The sequence below is a fragment of the Mesoplodon mirus genome (genome assembly GCF_964341445.2).
Source record: "Mesoplodon mirus genome assembly, chromosome: 6".
NCBI classification, from domain to species: Eukaryota; Metazoa; Chordata; class Mammalia; order Artiodactyla; family Ziphiidae; genus Mesoplodon; species Mesoplodon mirus.
Window position 1 is genome coordinate 61707067 of NC_138982.1, and position 15520 is coordinate 61722586.

Here is a 15520-nt window from a genome sequence, read left to right on the forward strand (position 1 = left end):
AATGGATAATAACAGTATTAATTTGAAAAAGGATAGATTTTTCCCTCTAAAGGGTGACATTTTGATTTATAAATTTCCCTTTTTGCCTTGCCCAGGCATCGCTTAGCACTCTCACTAAGACCTGACCACATGAGAGGAGCCACAATATGAACAGACAATGGTCACGTACCCATATAGCAAAGACTTCACTTTAACTTAGTAACTGGACATGCTAGGGAGCAGATACCTTGGCAATCTTGCGGCACTTAAATCCACCAGTGAATTGTCCACTAACCAGAGGGTTTCAACTCGAATTAGTCTTCTAAGAATCCTGTTAAAATTTGCAACTTGATAAGGGTCCCCCAAATCCTGAAATGAAAGGTTCAAATTCTGAAGGAAAAACAAAGAAAAAGAAAAAGCAAGTGCTTTATCAACTTTTAAAAATAGTTATTAATTTTAGATGTGTTGCATATTTAAACCAGCAGTTTTTACTTTTTTTTTTTTTTTTGGTCTTCTAAAATATTCACACATCCAAACACACAATTATTGCAGAGTTTCTCAAGGTAGGGAGGGAAGGTGAAGATCTTGACTGGATACTGATTAGAATTACACACAAGGTTGTTGGGGGATGGGTGTCAGGGAGAGAGGGAAAGACCCTCATACAGATTCTGAAACTTCTAGGGGTAAAACTTCTAGGGGTAAATTACTTCTAGGGGTAAAAAGTAGAGGAGGTAAAGCTCTGTTTGGCTTTAAATGATTAGTTATCTTTAGCCTCCTTGGAAATACTCAGAAATCACATTTATATACATTTCAGAGTAAGATTCAAAAGATGGAAAATATTATTTTATTTAAAAATAACCTGGGATACATAGATAAAGATGACTTGGCATATTTCAGAGATAGTGGGTATTTTATTTTTACTTTTAACATCAGTCAACTTTGATCTCAAGGAAATTAAAACCACTCTCAGTGGTAGCATTGCTGTTGTAAACTCTATTGCTAAAAGTCAACTTAACTTTTTGTTTCCAACATTTTACCGTCAATTTCTGTGAATAGAAATTATTACATAAAATGACATTTTTTAAAAATTTGAAGCAAAATAATTTACTATTTTAGGGAAATATGGATATCTCTATCTAAAAAGATAAGGTCTTGGGCTTCCCTGGTGGCATAGTGGTTGAGAGTCCACCTGCCGATGAAGGGTACACGGGTTTGTGCCCCGGTCTGGGAGGATTCCACATGCCGCGGAGCGGCTGGGCCCGTGAGCCATGGCCACTGAGCCTGTGTGTCCGGAGCCCGTGCTCCACAATGGGAGAGGCCACAACAGTGAGAGGCCTGTGTACCGCAAAAAATAAATAAATAAATAAATAAATTTTGAAAAAAAAATAAAAAGATAGGTATTGATATTTTTAGACATTAAACATTATAAAATTTGTTACTTTAAATTTTATTTTCCCACAGTATAAAAGGCCTTAATTTAAAATAAAACCAAAGAAATATTAAGATATATTTATCATTTCTACATTAAATACCACCTTCTCAAATAGGATTTTTTTACCACTATTTCCCAATAAGGTTTTCTGTGATAGTTTAAAGTTTATTTAGCCATTCTCTGACAGTATAGTTATCTAAAGGCCAGTTAAACTTTCTATGATAGTTTATTAGCAAGGTTCCATTGGCCTTTACAATATATCCATGGTTTAAATGACAGCTATAAAGAACGAATGCATGTATACACTGGAATGATTACCTCTAAAAAGAATCCTGGGAGTGGAGGTCAAAGTTTTAAGTGTATTGTTTAAATTTTTCAAATAAATAAATAGGAGCATTGTTTAAACTTTTAAAGAGTAGAATGTATCTATCCATTATATAAGAATAATTAAAATTAATTTTAGAAAGAAAACACTGTAGTGGGAAACAATATGCTATTTTCCTGTCTTCTTCTTTTTTTTTTTTTTTTTTTTTTTTTTGCGGTACGCGGGCCTCTTACTGTTGTGGCCTCTCCTGTTGCGGAGCACAGGCTCCAGATGCGCAGGCTCAGTGGCCATGGTTCACGGGCCCAGCCGCTCCACGGCATGTGGGATCTTCCCAGACTGGGGCATGAACCCGTGTCCCCTGCATTGGCAGGCGGACTCTCAACCACTGCGCCACCAGGGAAGCCCCTTCCTGTCTTCTTCTAATCAGCTGTGTGACCTTGGGCAAATCATTTCTCTTTCTAAACCTTCCTTTCCTTTTTGAAAGGAAGGAGTTTGGACCAGACCCTCCCTGAAGCTCCTTCCCACACCTTAATTCTATAATTCTACAACATACAAGATCAATCTGTAAAACAAAAGAGGCAACAGGAGATCCCAATAAGTCTCATTTTGGGAAGATTTCCTAAAATCCTCATATACAATTTGATCACTTCGAAGAAAAAATATTGACATCTTACTCTGCTATAAAGAAGTTGATTTATTCTTTTATTGCTACCAATGGCTTAGTCTTCCCAGTTAAATCTTCAGTCCTCTGCTTAAACATGACTTGCTCCAATTGGAATTAGAAGCTTGAGTGATGGCAGCCCCATAGATTGGTAGTGGTCAGGCTAACTACAGGGACTGTTTCAATGCCAGTGGCTGAGCCAGCTGAGTCATTTTCAGCACCAAGAAACCACAGCTCATATCCTTCACTGGTGAAAGTTTGATTTGTTCCAGGGTAGCTCTGTTCAGACCCAACTGGCTGCCCTAAATCTTCAAAACTTTTGGCTTTTGACTGTTTTATTATTTAAAAAACCCAATTTCATTCTCAAGTCTTTTAAACTTTTTCCAAAGTTCAGCAATATCAAGAAAAAATAAAGACTAGAAAATAAGTAGCAAGTCTTGATGAAGAGAAGGGATGGAAAAAGAGATGGAGAGCCCAAACACCACTATTTTCAGAGAAAGTTCTAAAGATGTGCTTAAAGTTTTGATGTTTATGCTGGTAAATACCCTTTTAAAAAAAGTGTTGTAATTTAATCAATGAGGGAAATAGGCTTTTTTTTTTCTTGTGTTTTTATGTTCTCACCGTGCAGTCTTCCCAGTTTTCTTGCAGCCATGTTTCTCATTTGTTTTTTTAAGGACTCTTTTCCTTGGAGGCAAGGTACACTCCTGTCTGAAGATCAACTCTTCCACAGAGGGTCCTGAGCAGAAATCACAAGGTGAGATCTTGGAAGTAGGTTTAGGAAGAAAGGATTGACAGCCTCACTGGATGCTTGGCCAGTTGTTTTAAACTTCCATTAGATATTTGGATTGAGGGAGACAGGATTGGACTCTTATGCCCACATAGTGTGAGCAGTAACAAAATGTATTTATGCGACTTAATACACTCCTGCTTGCCTGCCTAACTGGGTTGGGAAGAGATGGGGACAGAAAAGATGCCAGGACTTGACCACTTTGTACACTTTCTAATTGTTGAAAATCATTTTTCCTGAAATGTGCTGAATAACTTTCCTCTCATGTCTTCCAAACAAAATAAAGTGAAACCTCTGATTTGAGAACACTAAATCAGATGTGCAGGTATGACAAGAGTAAATTAATCACGAGATGATTGTTAAATATTTAAGCCACCCAGTTCCTTTGTTTCTCTTCCTGCTGCAGGAAGCCTTGTGCATTTCTGATGGGCTGACTTCCTAGGCCCTCCCATCACACAATGAGTTATACAAGAGAGAGGAAATAGCAAACAAATCAGCAAGTTTATTCTTTTCCATCTGTTTTACTTTTTTTAAGTTTACAGTAGAGTGAATACAGTTATCAGAAAAAAAATAGGGTTGCAGATTATTTTAATTTAAATTGTTCACAAGTTTGCTATCTATGGTCTAGGTTTCCACAGAGGATCAAATGTCAGTTTTAGCTTAAATTCTCACCTATAGATTTCTTTTTAAATGCAATTTAATACATTGCTAGGAAAAATGTCCTAGCTAAAATGTATAATATCTGTATTCTTTATTAGACTCTTTAATTCTGGGCAAATATTTTGAGGTTCAGAGATAATTTGATGATTTTCTAGAGTTAAAGGGGAGGAATGACCTCTATTAACTGTTTGGAAAAGTCAACATGCAGAGTTAACTTTTAATCTTACATAAATTACTTCTAGCCCAGGCAAGTGAGAAAAATCATCAGTATAATGGTTTTAATTTTCATATAATTTTCTCTTTAGGGATCATGAAGTCACTCCTGACTTCATCTCTCTTTTGTCTCTCAATTCAGTTAGCCACCTAGTCCAACCAGTTTTCCCCTTGAGAACCTATCCCTTCCCTTTCAATGTCCAGACCCTCATATCTTCCTACCTGAACCGTAACTACTGTCTCTTGGATCTCCTGGTTTGCAATCTTCTCTCCTTCAACATAAATGACACAAATTGCCATCCAGCTCTCGTAAAACACAGCTTTTACCATAGGACTGACATATTCAAAACATTTCAGATTTCTTATTACTTACCAAATAAAGATGAAAAAGCCTAGTTCATCAAGCAAGGTTTTCTACAATCTTATCCCAATCTCCATTTCCAAACTCATTTCCTACTATTTTCCAACCTTATTGTGTTCCAAATCGGGTATGCACATAACTTCCAGGGTTAGGGAAAGGATATCTTGTTTCCAGTCGGGAGTTAAGTAGCAGGTAATTGTGTGACTCCAGATGATTAATTTTAATTTTCTGAGCCTTAGTTTTACAAGTTTGCAAAAATATGGGGAAGACTAGTATCAAGGGCCCAACAAGGGCTGAATTTGGTGAGAAATTATGTTTGAAGTTGATAATGTTTTATAAAAAATACTGATTTCTAATACTTTTACACCAACATAGGCTTCTCATTGATAGACCCCTACACTCTTATCATGCTACCCCAGGCAAACTTCATTCAGCTCTGATGCCAACCAAGCCCCTGACAGCAATCCTAAACTAAATGATTTCATTTCCCTTCCAACTCTAATATATTGTACTTCTTGAGTCAGACCTGGCACCATTTGTACCCCTTTCCCCCCCACTCCATTTTTCTGGAATGCATGATTCCCCTAATTTCAAAGGTGAAAAGAGCACAGAAAAGATATTGAAGGTATCAGGAACAAACTTTGCTTTTGTGGCAAGTTCATCTGGACTGTGATGGGAGATAATGAGTCTGTTTGTGAAGGATTTATGGAAGGCGATAAAAGCAGCAGTCCAATGTTCCATTATTGACAAAAACATCAGTTTTTTCATCAGGCACAGGTGGAAGCCAAGAATCTAACCTGTCCTTTTAGACATTTCTATCATAACAAACTGTAATGTTGCCACCCAGGGAATCACTTACCCCTGAAGGTGGTAGTATCCCTATCACTTTACAAATAAAATATCCTTGTGCTAGGAAATGATCTTGTTCATTGATTAGGATGATTGGAGTTAAAAGTTGTAGAACTGGAAAAACTGGAACCATCACCTAATTGACTGGGGAGACCTCAGGATTTATTGCCTTTAATACCTCCCCCAAATTTGGTGGCTTTCTTTGTGCAATAGATGCCCCAGAGTTATTAAACTCTGCCCTGTATTGTTTGTTTGAGTTCTATCGATCTTCTGTTCTTTCAATTATTTCTTTTTAAAGCAGCTTTCAAAGATTTCTTTGAAGTCGGAAGCCAAAGGTCTCTTCCACTGTGAGGAGTTCTATTAAATTGGATTCTTTTTTTTAAACTCAGACCTGGTTGATAATTGAAGATATATCTTAGCAGCTGAGAACTAAAGTCTGGACTATCTGGCAGCCCAGGGATGTTGGCTTTCACCTGCCATCTCTGAGCTTGTTCTTTGTCCCCTCACTGGATTTGTAACTCCTAACAGCAGTGACTGAATTAACTTGCTGGGAGATTTTCAAACAGAAAGAATCTATTCTCTAAAAGAATTCTGCCAACAGTTTGCTCTTTTGCTTCGTTTAATTGGGAGGAGTTAAGTCCGTCTCTATCTGGCAATCAAAGCCTTGGGAAATTGCTGTTTATCACACACCAGCTAACCTTTCTTTTCTTAGGGCCTCTTCCTGGATGTACAATTTGAGCAACTGAGATCAACTAAAGTAGTCTTATGGGTGTTTCAGGATCTAATCTAGAAAGAGGGTCATTCTTATCAGAATGCTTCTGAAATGCACTTGTTCTCCATCTCACACACACACACACAAAAAACCCAAAAAACAAAGCAAAAAAACCAAACACTTCAACAAAATTTAGGGCAACAAACAAAGGACATCTGTTTTCTTCATGGTTTGAGGTGATGGGATTTTCCACTGTTTCCCATCGCCTAGATCACGCTCCATTCTTTTTACCACTTGTGAGAGAATGGGTGTTGTTAATGATTTGTAGAAGCAAAATGTGCCTTATCTCTGCAGAGCAATGATAGCCTCTGCATAAATGGCCAGCATGGTCATCACGAAGGCTCGGTTTGCTGAGTGATGACCTCAGGGCACGACTTGGCTGCTTAAATCAGGGAAGGAGGGAGACCACAGGACTCTTTACACATGCTCATTTTCAGTTTACACCTAGATTTTATTCTTCTGTCATCTCTTCCAGTTTCTTCAGTTCTACAGTTCTCTCTAAACCTCAACTTTCCACCTGTGCTCCAAAGACAATTTCTTTTTGCCTCGTTGTGCTTGCCACAATTATCAACCACTCCCCTCACACACACTTACACATACACACACATGCGCGCACACACGCCCACGCACATAAATGCCAACACCCTTACTTTCTCAAGTTTTCACTTCCTATTCAAATTTCTTCCTTTCCTGCCTCTCCACAAGCCCCCTAAACCAGTGTTTCCCATAGCATGGCCCTCAGATCATCTGCAACAGAATTGCCTGTGATATTTTTAACAAATTCAGATTCCAGGGCCCCACTCCAGACTAACTATATCAGATTATTTGGGAGTGCTGCCTGGGAATCTGTGTTTTCCACACACTTCCAGGTAATTTGTCTGTACACTGAAGTTTAAGGGCCAATTAAACCCTGCCTTCATTAGCCCCTGATGTAACCCTTTCTCTTTCTTTTGCTGCTGAACTCTATGCCTGTGACACACATGGCCTGCCTCCACAGCCTCTGGTCTCCTTCCTTCCTAATTCCCCATAATTTCTTTTTTATTACTTATTTATTTATTCATTAAAAAAATTTTTTTACAGTAGGCCCCTGTTATCTATTTTAAAAATAGAAGTGTGTACGTGTCACTAATTCCCCATAATTTCTTGCTCTTTGAAAAATATTCTAAGTTCTCCAAAGGGAAGTTCTAATTTACCTCTGATAGTACTATCTAATAATATTTTATTATTATAAAATAATATAATATAAATCATTATAATATAAAATAATGTTTTCTTATATAAGCCAGTGCTTAGCTGCAAATAGATATGGCAGAGTTAAACATAAGAAAGAAAATGATGTTATTTTAATCACCCTTTGTCAATTGAGTTTGAGTGGAAGAAGAAAGACATTGGTGGGTAAAGTAATGCAATGGAGTGGGGAAATGGGCAGATGAGTATATCTAAAGCAACTTTTCTTAAATCAATATTATAATTGTGTGATAGACAATGTGTCTTCAAGTCTGCAAATACAGATACAAGGTAGCCAAGATACTTGATGTTTTGTAAAGAATAAATACTCACTGCAGCAGGAATTATGTCTAATATTATTTCATCAGCTTATGGGGGATGCAAAAGCAACAAGAGAAACGTACACTCTCTCTCCTTACACAACTTATCTATTGAAGCTACTTATAGAAATCAAACATTATGTATATTGGGGCTGCAGATAAAAAATTCTTCATACTGTCACACCAGTACACTTGTAAAATCTGATAGGATGAAAAAGGAATAGTAAAACATTGGTTATTTTACCAAATTTAAAATGCTTAGTGAACATACTAATGAGACTACCTGGTTTATTTAGATTATTTTTTACTCTTTTTAAAAAACTGATATAGGATTAATCAGCTTAAAGTCATCCACTGAAGTGACAGTGTTATTCATGACCATAACATTCCAACAAAGATCATTGGTTACGTAAAGTTAATAATATCCTTATGATGGAAAGATCTGCAACTTTTAAAAAACTTGTTTGGGGTAATGTTTAATAACATGGAAGAAAGAAAGGCTCACAATATAAAGTGAAAAAACTCAAGAAACACAATTGTTCACATAATTTTGTAAAGAAATATATACGTGCTTTTCAAAAAAAAGACTGGAAATAAAAGTCACAGTGACTATTTCTGGATAATTGAATTACAGGTTCTTCTTTCTCTATTTTCCAATATTTAATACTGAACACTTATTATTTATATAATCAGCTATAAGAATATACTTTTAAAGGTGGTTTCACTATATTAACAACTCTATGGTCTTGAAATGGGAAATTTTTCTACCTCCAAGTAATACAGGTTTTTAATCCCCAAGTAATGTCTCGTGATCCTCAAAAAACATCCACTAGGAGCATGTACGCAAAGACCACACACTTCTGTTCCTTTACCTTCTCTTACTCTTGGGCAACGCAGTTGACTTCCTTTGATGTCATTTTGTTCTACCTTGTGCCAAGTAAGGTACTTAAAAGAATCTGATGGAAGCTTTAAAATAAGAGAGAAGAGAAATATCATCTGGCAATATATAGTTCACTTACTTTTATGGGTGCAAGTAATGTGAACCCATCCCAAACATTCAGCCAAATTGAACTCCAGTTACCTAACGGTGTGCTCATAAACGTTATCCTAGTCCAATCTAAATTATGTATTATTCAACTTTGCATCTCCAACACCTGCAACTGATTTATGTTTGACGACAAATGACAGCAGAAATAAATATATTACCCATTCATGAATCCACTTTACACCACCTCTGATAAACTGTCCTTTAATATTTATTGAATAGCTCATAAAGAATCTCATTTCATTTTAGAAGAGTTGTAATTGTTAATGGCTCTTCATTATATGGACCCCAAGTAATCCCTCTAAGTTAGTCCAGTTGTACAAGTTCTGCCTTTTGATGCTACACAGAAGAATCCCTCCACATGTGACTACTATTTTAAGTGTTTGGTAATAGTTGTCATCTTCTTTGTCATTTAGTTATTACTCACAGATCATGGTTTACAAATTATTAAATATCCAGGGAAAACATGGTTCTCCTTGGGAAGAGTTCCATTTTATTGACATTGCTCTTAAAATGTGTAGCCACACATTTTTCAGGTCTGGTCATCTTCCTTTTCTGGACAGTATATTATTGACCAGAATATGTGCCAAGATCACATCTAGGGTAATTTTATGTTCTTTACTATTACTGAGGTTGTAATCAATCAAAATTCCTGCATTTTACATAGCTTATGGTAGATTCAAGGTTAACACAAACAAAAAGGCATATTACTCAGAAAGGAATATTATGTTAAATACATACGCCATAGATTCATTCTTCTGTTAGCCAGTGTTACGCACATATATAAATGAACCCGGAATATTTGATTTGAAGAAATGTCATTACAATATTTGGAACAACTGCATTCGTTTCACAGAGCAGCATTTTGCATAGTTTATGCTTTGCTTGAGCTGTACATTTGTGTGACTAATACTAACATGAAAAACATTTCCACCATTAAATAAGCTTATGAGGCTCTGGATTAAACCAAACTAAGCATTTCTCTTACTACAGGACTTCTCTGAGCCTTTAGTATCTTAGCATATATTGTGAGTCTGTACTACAAAGTGTTCCCCTGGACTTTTAAACCATAGAACCTTTTATTCTTAGAACAGCACGTGGGACTAGTGCATCCTGTAAAGCAAAATTTGGGAAAAGCTGCCTCAAAATAAATTGGGAAGAGGTGGCTTTTTAATAATCAATTAGCTTTGATCTTTTACTTCATTACTTCATCACTGAATGACCTTAGTTGTTCCATAAATATTTCAATATCTTCATTTTAAAAATAAAAGCTCTCTCCCTTATTAAGAGCAACATTAAAAAGTTAATTCTTGAGCAATTCTTTGAGATAATTTGAGGACTGGCTAACATACTTTCAAGGAATTCACTCATTCTTCAGAACTCTAGTTATTTTGTGTGTGTGATACGCGGGCCTCTCACTGTTGTGGCCTCTCCCGTTGCGGAGCACAGGCTCCGGACGCGCAGGCCCAGTGGCCATGGCTCACGGGCCCAGCCACTCCGCGGCATGTGGGATCTTCCCACACCGGGGCACGAACCCGTGTCCCCTGCATCGGCAGGTGGACTCTCAACCACTGCGCCACCAGGGAAGCCCCAGAACTATAGTTTAAAAAAACAAGAAGCACAAATACATTTCAGATTATTGAAAAATATAGTCTCTGGCCCATTCTTGGTTGTTCAGTTTACATGTTTATGGAAGCTTCTTTCCCAACCTGTTATGTGCTTTTGGAATTTTTTGCTTGCTCCTATCATAGAATAAAAATTTCTTAGAAGTTAAATTTCCTGTAGTTGCCACACCCCATTTACCTTTTTTTTTTAATTTACATATAATTATATCTTTATTTTTTTTTTTGCCTTATAACAAATTTAATCAGTTATACATATACATATGTTTCCATATCCCCTCCCTTTTGCGTGTCCCTCCCACCCTCCCTATCCCACCCCTCCAGGCGGTCACAAAGCACAGAGCTGATCTCCCTGTGCTATGCGGCTGCTTCCCACTAGCTATCTACCTTACGTTTGGTAGTGTATATATGTCCATGCTGCTCTTTCACTTTGTCACAGCTTACCCTTCCCCCTCCCCATATCCTCAAGTCCATTCTCTAGTAGGTCTGTGTCTTTATTCCTGTCTTACCCCTATGTTCTTCATGACATTTTTTTTTCTTAAATTCCATATATATGTGTTAGCATACAGTATTTGTCTTTCTCTTTCTGACTTACTTCACTCTGTATGACAGACTCTAGGTCTATCCACCTCATTACAAATAGCTCAATTTCATTTCTTTTTATGGCTGAGTAATATTCCATTGTATATATGTGCCACATCTTCTTTATCCATTCATCCGATGATGGACACTTAGGTTGTTTCCATCTCTGGGCTATTGTAAATAGGGCTGCTATGAACATTTTGGTACATGTCTCTTTTTGAATTATGGTTTTCTCAGGGTATATGCCCAGTAGTGGGATTGCTGGGTCATATGGTAGTTCTATTTGTAGTTTTTTAAGGAACCTCCATACCGTTCTCCATAGTGGCTGTACCAATTCACATTCCCACCAGCAGTGCAAGAGTGTTCCCTTTTTTCCACACCCTCTCCAGCATTTATTGTTTCTAGATTTTTTGATGATGGCCATGCTGACTGGTGTGAGATGATATCTCATTGTAGTTTTGATTTGCATTTCTCTAATGAGTAAAGATGTTGAGCATCCTTTCATGTGTTTGTTGGCAGTCTGTATATCTTCTGTGGAGAAATGTCTATTTAGGTCTTCTGCCCATTTTTGGATTGGGTTGTTTGTTTTTTTGTTATTGAGCTGCATGAGCTGTTTATAAATTTTGGAGATTAATCCTTTGTCAGTTGCTTCATTTGCAAATATTTTCTCCCATTCTGAGGGTTGTCTTTTGGTCTTGTTTATGGTTTCCTTTGCTGTGCAAAAGCTTTGAAGTTTCATTAGGTCCCATGTGTTTATTTTTGTCTTTATTGCCATTTCTCTAGGAGGTGGGTCAAAAAGGATCTTGCTGTGATTTATGTCATAGAGTGTTCTGCCTATGTTTTCCTCTAAGAGTTTGATAGTGTCTGGCCTTACATTTAGGTCTTTAATCCATTTTGAGCTTATTTTTGTGTATGGTGTTAGGGAGTGATCTAATCTCATACTTTTACATGTCCCTGTCCAGTTTTCCCAGCACCACTTATTGAAGAGACTGTCCTTTCTCCACTGTACATTCCTGCCTCCTTTATCAAAGATAAGGTGACCATATGTCCGTGGGTTTAACTCTGGGCTTTCTATCCTGTTCCATTGATCTATCTTTCTGTTTTTGTGCCAGTACCATACTGTCTTGATTACTGTAGCTTTGTAGTATAGTCTGAAGTCAGGGAGCCTGATTCCTCCAGCTCCATTTTTCGTTCTCAAGATTGCTTTGGCTATTCGGGGTCTTTTGTGTTTCCATACAAATTGTGAAATTTTTTGTTCTAGTTCTGTGAAAAATGCCAGTGGTAGTTTGATAGGGATTGCATTGAATCTGTAGATTGCTTTGGGTAGTAGAGTCATTTTCACAATGTTGATTCTTCCAATCCAAGAACATGGTACATCTCTCCATCTATTTGTATCATCTTTAATTTCTTTCATCAGTGTCTTATAATTTTCTGCATATAGGTCTTTTGTCTCCTTAGGTAGGTTTATTCCTAGATATTTTATTCTTTTTGTTGCAATGGTAAATGGGAGTGTTTCCTTGATTTCACTTTCAGATTTTTCATCATTAGTATATAGGAATGCCAGAGATTTCTGTGCATTAATTTTGTATCCTGCAACTTGACCAAATTCATTGATTAACTCTAGTAGTTTTCTGGTAGCATCTTTAGGATTCTCTATGTATAGTATCATGTCATCTGCAAACAGTGACAGCTTTACTTCTTCTTTTCCGATTTGGATTCCTTTTATTTCCTTTTCTTCTCTGATTGCTGTGGCTAAAACTTCCAAAACTAGGTTGAATAAGAGTGGTGAGAGTGGGCAACCTTGTCTTGTTCCTGATCTTAGTGGAAATGGTTTCAGTTTTTCACCATTGAGGACGATGCTGGCTGTGGGTTTGTCATATATGGCCTTTATTATGTTGAGGAAAGTTCCCTCTATGCCTACTTTCTGCAGGGTTTTTATCATAAATGGGTGTTGAATTTTGTCGAAAGCTTTCTCTGCATCTATTGAGATGATCATATGGTTTTTCTCCTTCAATTTATTAATATGGTGTATCACGTTGATTGATTTGCATATATTGAAGAATCCTTGCATTCCTGGAATAAACCCCACTTGATCATGGTGTATGATCCTTTTAATGTGCTGTTGGATTCTGTTTGCTAGTATTTTGTTGAGGATTTTTGCATCTATATTCATCAGTGATATTGGCCTGTAGTTTTCTTTCTTTGTGACATCCTTGTCTGGTTTTGGTATCAAGGTGATGGTGGCCTCGTAGAATGAGTTTGGGAGTGTTCCTCCCTCTGTTATATTTTGGAAGAGTTTCATAAGGATAGGTGTTAGCTCTTCTCTAAATGCTTGATAGAATTCGCCTGTGAAGCCATCTGGTCCTGGGCTTTTGTTTGTTGGAAGATTTTTTATCACAGTTTCAATTTCAGTGCTTGTGACTGGTCTGTTCATATTTTCTATTTCTTCCTGAGTCAGTCTTGGCAGGTTGTGCATTTCTAAGAATTTGTCCATTTCTTCCAGGTTGTCCATTTTATTGGCATAGAGTTGTTTATAGTAATCTCTCATGATCTTTTGTATTTCTGCAGTGTCAGTTGTTACTTCTCCTTTTTCATTTCTAATTCTATTGAGTTGAGTCTTCTCCCTTTTTTTCTTGATGAGTCTGGCTAATGGTTTATCAATTTTGTTTATCTTCTCAAAGAACCAGCTTTTAGTTTTATTGATCTTTGCTATCGTTTCCTTCATTTCTTTTGCATTTATTTCTGATCTGATTTTTATGATTTCTTTCCTTCTGCTAACTTTGGGATGTTTTTGTTCTTCTTTCTCTAATTGCTTTAGGTGCAAGGTTAGGTTGTTTATTCGAGATGTTTCCTGTTTCTTAAGGTGGGATTGTATTGCTATAAACTTCCCTCTTAGAACTGCTTTTGCTGCATCCCATAGGTTTTGGGTCATCGTGTCTCCATTGTCATTTGTTTCTAGGTATTTTTTAATTTCCTCTTTGATTTCTTCAGTGATCACTTTGATATTAAGTAGTGTACTGTTTAGCCTCCATGTGTTTGTATTTTTTACAGCTCTTTTCCTGTAATTGATATCTAGTCTCATAGCATTGTGGTCGGAAAAGATACTTGATACAATTTCAATTTTCTTAAATTTACCAAGGCTTGATTTGTGACCCAAGATATGATCTATCCTGGAGAATGTTCCATGAGCACTTGAGAAAAATGTGTATTCTGTTGTTTTTGGATGGAATGTCCTATAAATATCAATTAAGTCCATCTTGTTTAATGTATCATTTAAAGCTTGTGTTTCCTTATTTATTTTCATTTTGGATGATCTGTCCATTGGTGAAAGTGGGGTGTTAAAGTCCCCTACTATGAGTGTGTTACTGTCGATTTCTCCTTTTATGGCTGTTAGTATTTGCCTTATGTATTGAGGTGCTCCTATGTTGGGTGCATAAATATTTACAATTGTTATATCTTCTTCTTGGATCGATCCCTTGATCATTATGTAGTGTCCTTCTTTGTCTCTTCTAGTAGTCTTTACTTTAAAGTCTATTTTGTCTGATATGAGAATTGCTACTCCAGCTTTCTTTTGGTTTCCATTTGCATGGAATATCTTTTTCCATCCCCTTACTTTCAGTCTGTATGTGTCTCTAGGTCTGAAGTGGGTCTCTTGTAGACAGCATATATATGGGTCTTGTTTTTGTATCCATTCAGCCAATCTGTGTCTTTTGGTGGGAGCATTTAGTCCATTTACATTTAAGGTAATTATTGATATGTATGTTCCTGTTCCCATTTTCTTAATTGTTTTGGGTTCGTTATTGTAGGTCTTTTCCTTCTGTTGTGTTTCTTGCCTAGAGAAGTTCCTTTAGCATTTGTTGTAAATCTGGTTTGGTGGTGCTGAACTCTCTCAGCTTTTGCTTGTCTGTAAACGTTTTAATTTCTCCATCAAATCTGAATGAGATCCTTGCTGGGTAGAGTAATCTTGGTTGCAGGTTTTTCTCCTTCATCACTTTAATTATGTCCTGCCACTCCCTTCTGGCTTGTAGAGTTTCTGCTGAGAGATCAGCTGTTATCCTGATGGGGATTCCCTTGTGTGTTATTTGTTGTTTTTGCCTTGCTGCTTTTAATATGATTTCTTTGTGTTTAATTTTTGACAGTTTGATTAATATGTGTCTTGGCATATTTCTCCTTGGATTTATTCTGTATGGGACTCTCTGTGCCTCCTGGACTTGATTAACTATTTCCTTTCCCATATTAGGGAAGTTTTCAACTATAATCTCTTCAAATATTTTCTCAGTCCCTTTCTTTTTCTCTTCTTCTTCTGGAACCCCTATAATTCGAATGTTGGTGCGTTTAATGTTGTCCCAGAGGTCTCTGAGACTGTCCTCTGTTCTTTTCATTCTTTTTTCTTTATTTTGCTCTGCAGCAGTTATTTCCACTATTTTATCTTCCACCTCACTTATCCGTTCTTCTGCCTCAGTTATTCTGCTATTGATCCCATCTAGAGTATTTTTTATTTCATGTATTGTGTTTTTAATTGATGCTTGATTCATCTTTAGTTCTTCTAGGTCCTTGTTAACTGTTTCTTGCATTTTGTCTATTCTATTTCCAAGATTTTGGATCTGGGAAATAGAATCTTGGATCATCTTTACCATCATTATTCTGAATTCTTTTTCAGGTAGACTGCCTATTACCTCTTCACT

The 15520-nt window shown here is 36.8% G+C and overlaps 1 long non-coding RNA gene across 2 annotated transcripts in view; it reads left to right on the top strand.

Moving 5' to 3' along the window:
- Nucleotides 1-3075: 3075 nt before the first annotated feature.
- LOC309806415 overlaps nucleotides 3076-15520 on the top strand; it is a 47025-nt gene continuing 34580 nt past the window's right edge. For both annotated transcript variants that reach the window (XR_014294383.1, XR_014294384.1), the window contains exon 1: nucleotides 3076-3151. This is a non-coding gene — a long non-coding RNA (uncharacterized lncRNA). The remainder of the gene's footprint in view (nucleotides 3152-15520) is intronic.